The 15,603-nt window shown below is 37.1% G+C and overlaps 3 long non-coding RNA genes across 3 annotated transcripts; 2 read left to right on the top strand and 1 right to left on the bottom strand.

Moving 5' to 3' along the window:
- Positions 1-1,686: 1,686 nt before the first annotated feature.
- On the bottom strand, positions 1,687-6,925 carry LOC138131374 (uncharacterized). The gene is made up of 2 exons (XR_011159796.1): positions 2,384-6,925; positions 1,687-1,880 (listed from the first exon to the last, which is right to left on the bottom strand). It is a non-coding gene; the product is annotated as an uncharacterized lncRNA (long non-coding RNA).
- Positions 6,926-12,804: 5,879 nt separating this feature from the next.
- LOC138141395 (uncharacterized) lies at positions 12,805-13,500 on the top strand. Its single transcript, XR_011163134.1, has 3 exons — positions 12,805-12,958; positions 13,019-13,138; positions 13,191-13,500. It is a non-coding gene; the product is annotated as an uncharacterized lncRNA (long non-coding RNA).
- Positions 13,501-14,181: 681 nt separating this feature from the next.
- Positions 14,182-14,864, top strand: LOC138130217 (uncharacterized). Its single transcript, XR_011159526.1, has 3 exons — positions 14,182-14,366; positions 14,422-14,547; positions 14,599-14,864. It is a non-coding gene; the product is annotated as an uncharacterized lncRNA (long non-coding RNA).
- Positions 14,865-15,603: the final 739 nt, after the last annotated feature.

Here is a 15,603-nt window from a genome sequence, read left to right as displayed (position 1 = left end):
GAAGCAATTAGTTTCAACATGTGTAAGTATGTGGATTAATACTTTTATAAACTTTTCCTCGGGTTGCGTGTGTGGCGCAAATTGTACTCGTATTTCAATTTCTAGGATTATTTACGGTGATGATTTTTCTAAATTGAACCACTCATCAAGATAGTTATCAACTGGGATATCAGGTGATATATGATACACAACTTAATAACTGAATTAAACGCTAACAATAAATTGAGAAAGAAAGAAGACACTTATGTAGCGATGTGCACAAATTTGTTAAAAAGAAAGAACTATACAGTGTGGAAACTACTTATGGAATAAATTCCGTAATTTCAAAACTAATGACACTTGTTGAAAACGCTGAAACAGGTCAATTTTTATTTCTTATAGTGCTTATTTTAAGTTGCTTCATTTGTTCATGACGTCATTAATTTTTGAGCTATGACGTGTCATCATCAATTTTTTGAAATGACAACCCCCACTTTTTTCTTCTCTTTCCGATAGCCCTTCTTACTAGCTAAACAACGAATGAAAATAACTTTTTTGAGAAAATGACAAATTTTATTTAATTTTTAACGTAAAAATTCTTTTGTACGGGTTTATTTAAAATAGAAGATTTATTTTAATAGACCAAACAATTTAGAAGATTTAAGGCAGAGAATTCGCGCTGAGATGGAGCAAATAGGCCCCGACATTATTGAGCGCTGTGTACAAAGTGTCGGTGAGTGGCAAATGGTTGGCGGGGGACAATTTCAACATTCACATTAAATTTTATTGTTAATCTTAGATGTCTGTTTGTTATTGTTTGAGCTCAAGAGCTCAATTAAAATTTTTACATTAAAAATTAAATTAAATTTTTGAAGTAAAATTTTGTCATTTTCTCAAAAAAATTGTTATGTAAAGTACCAATTTTTTTTATTCAACGTTTAGGTAGTGGGAAGATCTATCAGAGAGAGAAGAAAAAAAGTTGGGGTTGTCATTTAAAAAAATTGGTGATGACGTCATAGCTCAAAAATGAATAACGTCATGAACAAATGAAGCAACTTAAAATAAGCATTATGAGAAACAAAAATTGACCTTTTTCAGCGTTTTTGACAAATGTCATTACTTTTGAAATTACTGAATTTATTCCATAAGTAGTTTCCACACTGTATACTGCATTATATGATTAGGACTCTGATTAGGTTCGGGTAATTTTACAAATCCCTGCATTTTTTTCCTTATTTTGGAAGACCGTGGATGCGTTTAATATGACTTAAAAAAAGCAAAAACAAGAAGAAACGTGCTCCTGGTGAGCTGAGAAGAGAACACTAACAACAGCCGGAAAGGAAGAAATAAACACAGGAATTAAGAATATAAGATAATGAACGGTTGGGAAGGTACTGCAGTATTCGGCAAAAAGAGGGAAAAAGAAAATGACGAATTTAAATTGGCCAGTTATGTAATTTGTAAAAGCGAATGTGAAAAATTAAATGGAAAAACATTAGAGATTTAAAACTCTGAAAATAATTTCTCGACTGTTAAAAAGAAAATCCATTATTGTTAATATATTACTGAATAAATATTTCGGAGATAATTTTTTAAATGTTTAAGAATGAAAAATGAAAAATTTATCGGTTACGTAATTACAAAAAAATGGGCAAAATAATTCCGTTTATGTTAACTTAATGTCTAAAAATGGACAGAAACACCCGATTTTCTAATTTCACTTTATTTGCGGCCTCAGTACATCACTCTCCTTTTCCAACTATCCCCACTTTTCGCTTCTTTTCGCTATCTTTGTCTCGTCCTCTCGTTCGCACTCCGTCCGGTGGATCCCCGTGCTGACACGGCCTTTCCTGACATTTGGAGTGTCCTCACTCATGCTCCGGACCAGTACGACTTTTTTTCTGAAAGCGATCAGTTCAATTAGTACCTGATAGCTCTACGGAGGGCATAAATAAAAATTCTGGAGAGTGACTGCCGCTGCTCTGCTGGCTAAAATAACGGCTGCGGAACTACCGTACATAACAATTCACGAGGCAAATAAAAAAAACAAATTAAGCGATCGCATTATTTAAAGCTAACTTATGAACTAGGGTTAGGGGCCCCTGGCGCAACCTTGGCTAAAAGTACCAGACAATCTGCAATTGGTCAGCCTCTGCCTCGGCTTCAACTAAACCAAAAGTACCAGCTATCTGCAGTTAGCCAAGCCAGAGACTAAAAGTACCAGGACAGTCAACCATCTGCAGTTAGTTTCCTTCCCGAAACTAAAAGTACCAGATTCCGCCTGCAATTAGTCTCTCCCTCGAAACTAAAGTACCTGACAAACGTTTGCCAGCAGTAGTTCCGATCTTACCAGCAAAGTACCAGACTAACGTCTGCATTGCTCCGTATCCTATTACATAAATACCTTACTTATCCTAAAACTATGGGTTGACAGCCACAATAAGCCACCTTCCTCTAGGATCCGTCATGTCCTAAATGGATCCAAGGTCGCATATTCTCGATCCCGGCAATTCCCCTATACGCTTTCTGGGCTCGCGTTGCTCCCGGAATATCGTGAATTTCATACCTGTCGTTATCTAGAATTCCTACCACCCTGAATGGCCCTCGCCATTTTGGCAGCAACTTCCTGCTCGTGCCGGTCGCAGCCGTACTTGTTACTTTGATTAGGACCAAATCTCCTACTGCATATGTTTTTCCGGCCTTGCGTTTGCTGTCAAAATATTGCTGCTGTTGGTGCTGCGTTTTTTGTGCTAACTGAATCATTCGATTGCGGACTTCCTCGACGTTGACCGTCGCCCCGTCCTCGCCGTCCAACATGCCATTTGATACCACTCGGAAGCCCATCAACGCCTGGCTTGGTGTTACGCCTATGGCCCTATTGATGGTCCCGTTGATCCCCACTTGGATGTTGCTTACATTTTCATCCCAGCGATCATCAGTATCATTCGCTCCCATAGTGGCCAGAGATTCCAACAACACACCATTATAACGCTCGACCTGGCCGTTACCACGTGGGAGAGCCACAGCGTTCAGGTGATGCGAAGACCCAATCTCTTTTACAAAGTTTTCAAACTTTCTGGACGTAAACGCCGTCCCTTGGTCGCTAATCATTCGTTTGGGGACACCGAAAATCTGAAACATATTTTTGAGTGACCTGATCACCCATCGGGCGCTCGTATTTTTCACCGGGTAGATTAAAAGAAATTTTGTGAACGCATCGATAATAACTAGTAAATGGGTTTTACCCGATTTGGTTTTAATGAACGGCCCTAAATGGTCTAAATGAATTGTGTGGAACGGCTTCGGTATTTTCTTTATGGGGTGTAAAAAGCCTGGTTTCTTGCCATGCGGTATTTTGAAATAAATGCAATTCAAGCAATTGCTGACATACTTATTTATAAACCTTCGCATGTGCGGGAACCAGAACTTACTAGCTATTATTTCGTATGTTTTCGGGAAGGCGAAGTGTCCCGAGTCATCATGGGCCATTTTCAGAATTTGAAACCTTGCTACTTCCGGCACTACCCACCGTAACCCGTATGCCGTTACTTTATGTACCTTACCCCCTTTTAATGCGTAGTCATTGAAAATATTTTTGTTATTATCCCTATCTCCCGTTTCTAATATGGTTTTAATAGTAGCAATCTTTTTGTCACCTAACTGGGCCGCCAACATCCAATCCTCCTCACTGATTGTCGTCAAATGAACGCCATATTCAAGGTGGGGTGGATTTCGGCTTAACGCGTCAACATGGCGCATTTGTTGATTATTTCGGTGGATGATTTCATAATTGTACTGTCCCAACTCCAAAATCCACCGCCCTACGCGCGCATTCATTTCACTTTTGGCGAACGTATGTCGCACTGCCGCGCAGTCAGTAACAATTTCGAACGATCGACCCCATAGGTATTGCCGGAACCTTTTCACGGCTTCCACAATTGCTAGCGTTTCCAACTCGAATGAGTGGTATTTTTGCTCGCAATTGGTAGTACATCTGCTAAAATATGCCACCACTTTCTCTTGGTTTTGATCAACCTGTGCCAAAATACCGCCCAGCCCTATACGACTAGCATCGCTATATACCCTGATTTTTAATTCCGGGTCGAATAACGTGAGTACCGGTTTCGTGGTCAAGCTTTGTTTTAGTTTGGTAAAAGCGTAGTCTTGGTCTTTACCCCATGTCCAAGCAGCATTTTTTTGTAACAATATGCTCAATGGCTTCGCCTTTTTCGCGTAATCTTTAATGAATTTTCGGAAATAACCAGTGAGTCCTAAATACTGGCGTACCTGATGGACGTTTTTAGGCGTCGGAAAATTGCTCACTGCCTTTATTTTGTTAGTCGACGGTTGGATGTTGGATTGGCTAATTTCATAACCCAAATATTCTAATTTTGTTTTTAAGAAAAAGCATTTGGACAATTTAAGCGTCAATCCAGTTTTTTGAAAGAGAGTAAGTACTTCACGTAAGATTTCCAATGATTGTGTTGGCGAAATAGCGGGTATCAAAATATCATCCAGGTAACACAATACTTTCGTGAATCGTAATTGACCCAATACGTTGTTGATCATTCGTTGGAAAACAGCTGCCCCATTGCAGAGGCCAAAAGGCATTCGCAGAAATTCATACTGTCCGTCCTGAGTGACGAAAGCGGTGAACGAAATAGATTCTGCGGACATTGGAATTTGATGGTAACCCGCGAAGAGATCTAGACTTGTGAAATAACAGAAACCTGATAGACGACGTAATTGATCCTCTATTAGGGGAAGAGGGTACCTGTCTTTGATTGTGATTTTATTTAAGGCCCTATAGTCCACGCATAGGCGTTTCTCTCCCGTTTTCTTACCTACCAGGAGTACCGGGCTCGAATAAGCCGAGTTGGATTCCCGAATTACTCCATTACGTAACAATTGCTCAACAATGTCACGCACCTCTTGCCTTTCGGCATCAGCAAATCGGCGTGGCCTACAGGTAACCGGGCGCGTGGTTGTTAGTTCGATTTTCATTTCAGTCGTTTGTGCTTTACCCACTTCTGTAAGATTTGTGGCAATGCACGTTTTGTATTCATCTAATAATTGTAAAAGATTCGCCACGCACTCCGAATCGTCCACACCCACATTGACAGCGCATTCATTAATAAAGCCCACATGTAACTCATGATCCTGGAAGAATTGTAACTCGCTCCCAGTCTTAACCACCTTAATATCAGCTGATTCAGTAAAGTTTTGCCCAATTAAAATATCTACGTCAAGGACGCATTTCTCAACCACAAACAAATCGATATTTTTCGCAATCCCATCAATTTCAATATCGGCGTTTACGGAGGCTAGAGGTCTTACTTGACCGTCACTCAGGGTGGATAATACAATTGGAGTGCAAAGGGCTGTAAACTTTAGTTTTAATTTTTGAGCACTTGACCTTGCGATGAGTGAACATTCTGACCCAAAATCGATAAAACATTTAAGCGGAACCTGCTTAATGGTTATTGTTTTAAAATACTTATCGTTCGGACGACAATTGGCGATGAAATTAACATTTTTATATTCTAAAGCCAACGGTGACTTGGATTTCATTTGGTTAGCCGAAGTGGACCTTTCCGGACAATTCCGGCGAATATGTCCGGATTTGTGGCATATGTAACAAATTAGCGGGAATCGGCGTGAATCAGTGTGTCTATTTATAGTTGGCGCGTTTACATTACTAACTGTGGCCGTGGTAGTTATAGCCGTCTTGGGTGTCGCCGGCCGAATGTTATCAGTTAGTTTAGATATTGTTTTATTAATTTTATATCTGCTAGGGGTTTCGGTACGTTTTTCATCTAGGTTTCTGAAATGACGCGCTAAATCATGAGGATCGGTGACACCTGCCGTTTCCACTGAGAATATGATTTGTTCGTTTTGAATGCCGCCCAATATTAGATTTACTTGATCTGCGCCCGTTAGAGGGAGTTTTAATTTATATATAAGCGCCAGTTTCTTATAAACATACTCGCATAACGATGCACCCTCGTCAGCGACACAAGCCATCATTGTTTTTAACGCATGATGCAAGTTGCGCTTCGGTTTGAAATTACTACGCAGCATTTGACACCAATCCGTCCACGTAAATAATCGGGTTGGCAACCCTCTGTACCAGACGGCGGCCGGACCGCGTAATTTGGATAATGCTAAATGGGAAATAGTTTTGTCGTCCCATCCGTAAATGGTCGCAAATTCGTCTACGGCGTTGATCCACTCGTCCACGTTCTTATTCATGGGATTAAATTCCTCGATGATATTCGCGACTGTGGATACATTACTCACCCCAGGCCTTATTTGACCTACTAATGACTCAATTCCTGAAACAATTGCGGCGCTCATTTCAGCCACGGAACCACGGGTACTCGCCACCGGGGACTCGAGCAGTTGTTCTGGGGCCCTTTCTCGATGAGAAGGACGCCTTTGCCGTTCCAAACGACGCCATCGTCGTCGCGACCTGCTCCTGCTCCTGTTCGTCTGCGAAGAACCGTGACTAGGGGACCGTCCCTTTGAGTGGTGGTGACTCCTCGTTCGCTCAGATCGTCTACGCCGACGAGCTCGATCAGGAGATGACTCCGGGTGGCTACTGCGACGTCTATAGCGTTCCCGCGAACGGGACCGCTCCGGGGATGAACCGGCAGCACCCTTGGGCATTGTTTATCTGTTGCACAATATTGCACCATACGCACCCGCCCAAGTTTTGTTTTTTTTTTTTTTTTTGCTCACTACACGGCTCAAAGCAGCGTGTGCAAATCCCACTTCTGATGTTAACTTAATGTCTAAAAATGGACAGAAACACCCGATTTTCTAATTTCACTTTATTTGCGGCCTCAGTACATCACTCTCCTTTTCCAACTATCCCCACTTTTCGCTTCTTTTCGCTATCTTTGTCTCGTCCTCTCGTTCGCACTCCGTCCGGTGGATCCCCGTGCTGACATTTAAGGTGACAAGAAAGAACTATAGTTGGCGCGGCGAACCAGTGGAGTAGTCACGAGGTATTCACGTGACAGTTCGTACCGACGTCATGAAAAGCCAAATTTGAGTTTTGTGCGCCGCGCCGACTATAGCAGAACAAAATACAATGTTTTGAAGAAAAATGTGATTTTGCTAATGTAGATCAAGAAGACAACAAAGAAAAAGTAGCGCTTTTGCAACAGAAAGAAAAAATAATTTATTATAAATAAGCTGATGGAATAAATGAGAAGCACTAATAGATGTGTAGCAAAAAAGAAAACGAACAGAAATAATCCGAATCTGAAGGTAAAGATAAAGAAGAGAATTGGGGATTTCTTTTTTTAAGAGAGTAGAAGATTTTTAAAACGAAAATAATCCGGAAATAGAGAAATACCTATTACCCAGTGAAGGTTTTTTTTTGCGAACATTTTTCACTCTTCTTTTTGCTTCATTACTTTCTCTTTATTCGATCAGAAAATTTGAGTGAAATTCGTTGAATCGTTGACAAGATATTTTTGAGTATGGTTGAGTAAATTTTGAAATTTTTAAATCAAAAATAGAAAAATTCTTTTTACAAAAACTCTTCCCATGAAAAACAAAACATCAAAGAATATGAAAGGGTTACTGGAAAAAATATGGTGGAGAAAGATTTATGTCCTAAAAAACAGGGGGCTAAGGACCAAGAAATAAACAACAAGAATTCAAGGACATTATATCGCGCGTTCAAATGAAATCCTGGGCTGAGTAGGCGTTGGAAAAATTAAACCGTTTAGAACAGTGTAAAGTTTGAATTTCCCGCTGTTCGACACGAATGATATTTGTTTATGTTTAATCGAGACTTAATTGAACATGTTTGTTTTCAGCAAAGGGTGCCCTTAGATATTTGCTTCGAGAATGAGAATCGTTAAGTTATTCTAATTTTAATGTAAAAAATTACAAAGAAAGATTTTTTGGCTCTAAATTTTAGGTTAGCTGTCAACATGCTCCCATTAATCTACGCTTTACAAAAGCACAACAACTGACGGTTTCCAACGCCTCCCCAGCCCAGGATTTCATTTGAACGCGCAATATTGTAAAATATATATTTTTTTTAAATACATACATAAGTCCGTAGTACCTGCAGCAGTACCTACATTAAAAAAAAAAACAATATGAAATAATATTAAATATGTATACTGTTAGAGCATTGAAAAATGTGAAGAACAAAAAAATAAATTTAAGGTAAAACTATATAAAAAAAGTTGTAGAACATGAAGAAATAAAAACAAATGCTGAATAGTGTGGCAACTAAGTAGAATGGAGAGCAGGACTGGAATATTGAATATGTATAAGGATCTCACACTGAGTGTTATTAATAAATATGGAATAATTAAATAGAAATCTGGATATGAAAATAGAGAAAAAAGACTGCTAAAAAACGACAAAATAAAAAAATCTCGAGAGTGTACTGGTTTAATATTAAAATAAATATGTTGTTATTTTATTTTTCCAACAGTATCCGATATGAATATTTATATTATTTTAATTAATTTTATGAATTAGCAATCTGTTATCGATTAACCTTTTTATAATTTAAAACTAATTTTTTGTAAACGTTTTGAACGTGTGTCTGTACAAACCGAAACGACATTTTGTACATTCTTGTAGCTGCTACTTAAAACCACTGTACAAATATTAGAAATAGTTTCCTGTTAATTAGACCAAAGGAATCCGAAAAATATAGTTTGTTTTGCCTTGATCTATCGCCACCAACAATCTCCTGATCATCAGAATAGAGGAAAAACAAAACAAGCTTTGACCCAGTCTCGTTTAATTATTCTCTACTTGAATTCCAGTTAAATCAGTCTAAAGAGAAAACAAAATTCAATCAATAAAGCTGCCAAGTTCAAGTCTCAGACATTTTTAAAGCGCCTCAAAAATCAATGTGCTATCACCTTTTCGCCAGTTTTATAGATCGTAAAAATAATGTTTGCTGATAGAGCCCAACATCCGGAATTACAGGTGGCATTTTTGACATATCTCCAGCACTTATGTAATTTTTGGTCCAAAACAGAAAAAATCGCTTTTCCCGTGGTGTTTGGCCGCAGTAAATTATTCCAACTCCGCTTGAATTAATTGCTAAAAGAGATGAATCGCAAAACGAAGGATTTTTTGCTTCTGCCGACTTACTCTTCCCATTATTTACAAGCTAGACGGATAGAATTTATAAATCAAAAGTGTTGTCAATTTTTTGCACGCGCAAAAACAACTCCACCTGCAATATTTCAACCGAATGGTATTTTAAATCCTCATATTAGCGTCCAAGAAAAATGCACAATTCCCAGCCGCCACATGATTTTCCCTTTAACGTTTCGACCTTCGTCGGTCAACTTCTTCAGCTTTTGGTGTTTTTACAAAGCGCTCGCCGCGTTACCTTTTTCGGAGCATCTTCGCTTTGTCTCCCGCTGGAAAATTTTTCACACGACTATCCATTTAAGCAAACGGAGGAAAATTTCTCAAAGCGGCGTAAAATATATTCGGATATTACGTCCGCGTCGTAAATAAAATATTACCACAGGTTAGATACATTTCTCTCGGTTTTGGAAGGTTTCTGTCAAAACGCGCCCCAGCGGTGCTGTCCAAGCCTCGACATTTCTCGCAACAATTTTGCTCTAGAAAAATTTCGCATTCCAAGAAAACAACAAGGAAAGTACATTTTATACTGTATGTTACAATTACAATTGGGAATTACTGGATTTATTGCTTGGCGTTCTGTGTGAGCAGTTTGATTTACCGTAATTTATTAACAACCGGTCATTATTGTTGGACACGTTCGGAGATATTTACTTCTCAGGAAAATATTATAAATGTTTAAACAATGCGTTCGTGACATTGCGGTACATTATACTTCAGCAAACTCGCTCTCAATTTTCCCCGTGATCAATTCTTGTCCAATTTATCTGGTCCAATTATAAAAAAAAATGATAACAAATATCAAGGTTCTGGTGTCGGGTTTCCAAAGTGACATTAAAAATCTATCCGACAGGCTTAATGGTCAGTTTGTCACCATTAGGCAGTTTACTTGGCGGAGAAAGTGGATTATCTTGCCTTAGATAAGTGACGTAATTTAAATAAGTTGTGGCACATTCTTGGGCGCATTCTGCGGCGGATCTAAAAATATCCTTTTGGGTAAAAAACATTTCCTATTGACTTGTCTTCAAAATAGAAATGTTGAGGAAGCTGGTGAAGAAAGTTGGACATGTTGCTGGGACAAGCTCGAGTGGAACTGGTAGGAATGGTTTTCCTTTAGTTGTCTTGGATTTATGGGTGTAATTAAGAAAGTACAAAAATCGACGACAGTTTTGAAGGAGACGCGTTTCCTACATTCCTGAGCGAGTTGCTTGGAAAATGAATCTTTATCTGAAATCGTGTGGAGAGGTAAATTATGATGCAACTTAAATCATGGACAAAATTATTTTTGATAATCAAACATCACTGTTTAAAAAATTTGGTAGGGCGTTAAAAATCTCAAATTTAAAAATAGATACTGGAAAAAATAAAAAAACTAACTACTTTAATACCAAGATATCCTATGCACTGATAGTAGCGCTAGTAAACTACATATTTTCATAGTTTTTTTTAGCTAGGTGGAAATATCTAATCAACAAAACCGTGTTAAAAATAAATTTCAGCTGTTTGTGGCCTTCATTGATAAAAAAATAATTGATAAAAACGACAATAAAACAAAACGGTGACGCACACTTGTTATGTTTTTTACATTATGTGCCTGGTTTTGTTTAATAGTCTGTATGTCAATAATGTATAAAAAAATATGTATAAAATATTGAGACAAATTATGTACACGTTACAGATAAAAAGTGAATAATTTTTACAAACACTTTTTACAGCGGAAATACAAATCAATTCATTTCGAGAAAAATATTTTCCCAAAAAATACTTACTGAAGATACAAAAGAGTCATCTTAAGACACTAATTCACTTTGTTGAGGGACCCGAATCAATATCCTGATGGAAGAAAACATCTCGTTTCAATTTTGTTGAAAACTAGCCAATCAAAAGTACTCCATTACTCCATTAGAATCCCAAAAAGTTGTTGTTACAGCTTTTCGTCCTCCATCTCCACTCCCTCTTTGGAGATTCTGGCTGATAATAGTTGAAGAAAACGTCTTCCTTTTCAAATATTTTTTGTGGAAATAATTTACTAAATCCGGTAAACACGGAGGACTGGTCATCAGGGGCATTGTCTAGCAGAAGAAGACACTTTTGGGAACTGTAAAAATATTCCCATGAAGCTTAGTTACAAATGTAGTGATTCCTGTCACTTTAACTTTCTTCCATGACAGACTTCTGAACACAAAATTTCTTTAAGCGAAAGAACCAGACTGTTTCCATTTCTTTGACCATTGTTTTCTTTCTGGATCGCCATGATGGGTCCAAGTTTTGTCCACAGTTGCCACTGGATCCAAAATGACTTACTTAGATGTTGTTGATCAGCGTTCGGACATTTCAGCTTCATTCAACAGATAATTTTCTCATACCCAAAATTACGTGAAAGACACCATCGTATCAAATGATGAAAAGTAGTACTACTACTACTTTGTACTTGGCCCAATTTATCAATCCTGCAACATCCTAGCAAAGCAGGTCTTAGACACTTACGGGTCTGACGCACTTTGCTTTGCAGGATATCCGCCCGTAATGGAATCTTGCGAATCCTGTTTGGGGGTATTCCTGCTCCAGTACTCGCTGTGAAATAGTTAAAGATTGAAGAAATAGAAAAAACTCCAACCAAGAGCATCCTGCACCCCTGGGATTCGAACCCGTGCCTTCCGAACGGTAAGCAGGAACGCTTGACACCTGGCTATAGCTCTCGGTACGTAGGATATTATCTAGGATATTTTCCTTCCAACACAATATTCACTTCTTTCCTTCTTAAAATACATAACGTTTTTTTATGGTGCCGTAAGGATGTTGATCCTTCACTACATTCAACATACCTGCATTTTTATTTGTTTTCTAAATTAAAAAATTTTTTACGTCACCGCTCATTTTTATTAATCACAGTTTGCAAACATACTGTTGAATTATACAACACACAAAAAGAATGAAAATAAATAGCCTTTCAAGGTACCGAAAGAGAAAGACAGAACAGTCCGATTTAATTATAATGCAAATTTCTTGCATTTGTTGTTTACTACGCTAAAATTCTTAGAAGCGCTAAGTTATTGACTTCTTTTTTTTTAACAAATCTTAATTAAGTTATGTCAAATAACATATTTTAAAATTCAATACTGTCCAAAAAAAAACACCAATTCTTGGAATAGATCAGTTAGCAACAATAATAAACAAATATTAAAAACCAGTCAGAAGCTAACAACAAACTACCGAAGTCGTTGATTTGATAATAATATTGTTGATTTTGCTCTGCTGCAAGAGTGGTTTGCGCACCAGACAAAAATGAAAATGCTTTCTGCGAAGCAACTCTAAACCCCAAGAGTAAACAAAAACAAACAACAATTTATGCACGGTTTTTTGCTTTACGCAAATGGCAGCCAACTGTACTACTTTCGTGTAAGAAACTAACGCAACAGGTCGCCTGTGGGAGGGACAAATGCAGAAAAGTGTGATTAATCAGAGCGCATCAAGTAATTATCTGAAGAGTATGAATAAAATGGGTGGAACACTATTTCTGGTTAGTTAATAAATTAAAGTACTAGCGCGGCTTCATCACAACAAATAGACTTACTAGACTATGAAATTCATGTGTTTACGACAGTACTGTATCGAATTTAAAGTAATAAATGTAAAATATGGCGTTAATAGATATGACAACATTTCTTATCAGCAAGCAGTGACTCATCACCAATTTAAATAGTCCAGCTTACCTATAACTAGCTTGACTTTTTTTACGACGCCAAAAAGCAGTAAGCAATGAAGAACTTCGTGTTGGTCGCTGTAATTCTTGTGGCGAGTGCAGTTCTGTGTGCTCAAGCGATGCAAGCAATGCAAGGTCGGTACAGTTAAAACCTAATTGACATGTGACAATTCAAAATTTCTACTGGATTTTCAGATCGAAGATTTTGCTACGGGAAACCTTGCCCGCATGAGACTGTAGAATGTGAGAGAATCCAGAGGACTATCGATAACAGGAAGCGCATCAGGACCGAAGTTCTTTGTTTGGGTGTTAACAGTGAGTCGTGGTGTTTATTTTTTGAAAAGAATCTGAAGGAATTTGATTGTAGGGACAATTTTGAATTCGTCCGAGCAAGAAAATCGTAATCCTTTGGGACCAATGTGGAACTTTGAGGGTATTTCAATCTCTGAGGTAACTATAGTTCCAAGTGGAAACTCCACTGATAGTACCAGTGAGGACTCGTCTGATAGTAGTGGTCAGGCATAGTCTGATGGAATGTAATTTGGGTAATATAAAGACCAAGATACGAGATTATCCCTAATCCGTCTCTACTATGGTGCAGTTGCTTTTGAAATGTAACTACGTATTCGAAATCTAATGTAGTCTAGCGGTTAATAAATTTTGGAAAATGTAATAGAGCTAGTGTCTTTTATTTTTGATTTGTATTCTTCTAGTTGCATAATATTTTGGACGAAATCAATTATTTCATATTATTGCTCAGAACAGTTCTTTAAATTCTTCTCACAAGCAAAAAATTTACCCTTTTCGTAAATTGATGTTAAAAAAACAAACAATTATGGGATTTTGTTGGTATTTAATACAGTGAGAGTTTTTAAGTTCTTTGTAACGCTGGAATACTGGTCGAATCCGATCCTTTGTCGTGAACGGAGATGATATGGTCGAGTCTCGCTGAATCTGACTTATTATGCCGAGCACTCCGAAAGGTATTTCTTAAGCAGCACACAATAGAGCTAATATTAAAAAAAAATTAAATGAATCTCTGTCCTCTCTGTTAGCACTAAGAAAAAGAAAAGTACTTTTGCTTCTCTGACGCAGATATGCATCTACTCATGTTATCTAATAATTTTTGCAAATACAGCCATTAATCAAGATTTGTTTTTTTCAATGAAAACAAATTAAATATGAATGTATATGTTTGATTTGGATAATCAGTCAAATCAATCATGTAACGAATATCAACAACTTTTATATCTTATTTTATTGGGAACTATCATCGTGCAATATCATGGACCTTTGCTCATTTTTCTTATTTTAGTCCACAGTACAAACGATAAGTTTCAAAATAACTGCATCGAATACGTATTGATTTATTGAGAATAAATAAAAACATGTTTATACGTTTTTAAATTTTCCGCATAACATATTTGTCTTTGAAGTGTTCGCAAATGATGATTTAGATCATCCAAAATGTCAAGAAAAGTTCTTGTGTTGTTATTTGTTGCTGTAGTTGCTCAAGTGCTCGGTGAATTTGTACCTTCAATAAGTGAGTACATGTGACAGGTTCTATCCTGTAAGTAAACTTTTATTTACCACCCTAGGTCTCACAAAAGTGAAATGTTTTGATCGTGAATGTCCTGGGAATACTTTTATCTGCAAGAGATATGTCAGTACAAGTCGGAACAGGGAGTTTTTATTGACTAACATAACCTGTCTAGATGAACAAGGTAAATGTATATTACAAAATAATTATGCATTTTTAAAGGATAAAATTGTAGGGATGGTGTTGGAAAACTACAAACAAAACACTACGAATCCATATGCACTTTATATAAAATTTCAAAGTGTATCCTACAGTGGAAGTTATGTCCCACATGGAGGGACAGTCGACGTAAATAAGAATCAACAGAATAAATACACTTTGACAGAAACTTAGGACGGCTAAAAAGAAACTGTTTTTAATTAAGTGTAGACAAGTGAAACTTTTAAATTCGTTCTGTCAAGAGTTTTGTTAGAACCTAATACAATAAAATGTCGAAAGGTGTATTTTTTATTTTTAGTGGCAATTAAATTGATGGTCAGATTTTCAATTTCTGATCGGTTTTATTTGTGAATAAAATTATCTTCAAAGTGATAGCAGAAAAGTCGGATTAACAAGTCCTGATACGCACAATAGATAATACACATTTAAATTTCTCCTCAAAGTTGGCGTTGAAGAGTCGATTGTGAACGCACGGATCACGGATCAGGTGTTTAAATCTAACCTCACTTTTTGCGTTGTTTGTGTTTTTACTCTGTAGACTGACGAATTGATGACATTTTTATTTAAATTTCTTACAAGAAGATAACAGCGTTTTTACAAATATGACAGACCACAGAATTTTATTTTTAATACAGTCCAACTACTTTAATTTTATTTTAATTTACTCCTGTTAAAAATACAAGAGAAACTTTCTTTTACAAATAATGCCTTCGGAATTATTTGACAAAAATTATAACTAACAATTTCAAATTCAACATTCGTTGTATTTTTACAAGAGACAGCATTTTTGCGTCTATTATTTGAATTGAAGTTTTCTGGTTGGTACTAAGTGAATATGTATATCAAAGCTGCGAACACTTAAAAACACATTGTCGAAAATTCCTTCACAATTTCTTCTTATAATAAAAACGAAAAAAAAAATTACTTCCTACAATTAGGTAGGTACATGCATATTCTCAAGGTGTGACTATAATTACGCGACCCTTTATGTCTGCAGAGTCTCTGTGACTATAATTAGCCC

The sequence above is a fragment of the Tenebrio molitor genome, chromosome 1 (genome assembly GCF_963966145.1).
Source record: "Tenebrio molitor chromosome 1, icTenMoli1.1, whole genome shotgun sequence".
Classification (NCBI taxonomy): Eukaryota; Metazoa; Arthropoda; class Insecta; order Coleoptera; family Tenebrionidae; genus Tenebrio; species Tenebrio molitor.
Note: the sequence above shows the minus strand (reverse complement) of the source record. Positions and strands in the feature narration are given on the sequence as shown.